This window comes from Lupinus angustifolius, unplaced genomic scaffold, assembly GCF_001865875.1.
Source record: "Lupinus angustifolius cultivar Tanjil unplaced genomic scaffold, LupAngTanjil_v1.0 Scaffold_156_4, whole genome shotgun sequence".
In the NCBI taxonomy this organism is placed as follows: Eukaryota; Viridiplantae; Streptophyta; class Magnoliopsida; order Fabales; family Fabaceae; genus Lupinus; species Lupinus angustifolius.
The window spans coordinates 137,483-137,837 of NW_017726078.1; the positions used below are offsets into that span (position 1 = coordinate 137,483).

The window sequence follows — 355 nt, forward strand, 5'->3', positions numbered from 1 at the left end:
TCAAGAATATTCCAGTTACAACTTACTTCTAATAATCATGTGAATAAGTTATCCCTTCTTTGCCCCAACTCGGCTTTGTTAGAATGAATTCTAACGCCGGTACAATGGTATCGAAGCAATCCCCTATTACATAATTATTAAGTACCTTTGAATACCATCACCGTTTTGTGGAATAAATTCCAACACTGGTTTAATGGTATTCTAATGCACAAAAGTGATGAATAGTTAGTTGTTAGAAACAAATAAATAAATAAAGAACAAAAGAATAATAAAGTTAAGTGAACTTTATTTATTTACTACCTTCCTGGTTCCTTTTATTAACAAACCAAACTTCTTCCTTAAGGAAGGTTGGTAT

The 355-nt window shown here is 31.3% G+C and overlaps 1 pseudogene; it reads left to right on the plus strand.

Moving 5' to 3' along the window:
• Positions 1–355, plus strand: part of LOC109340289 — a 22,727-nt pseudogene that overhangs the window by 1,301 nt on the left and 21,071 nt on the right.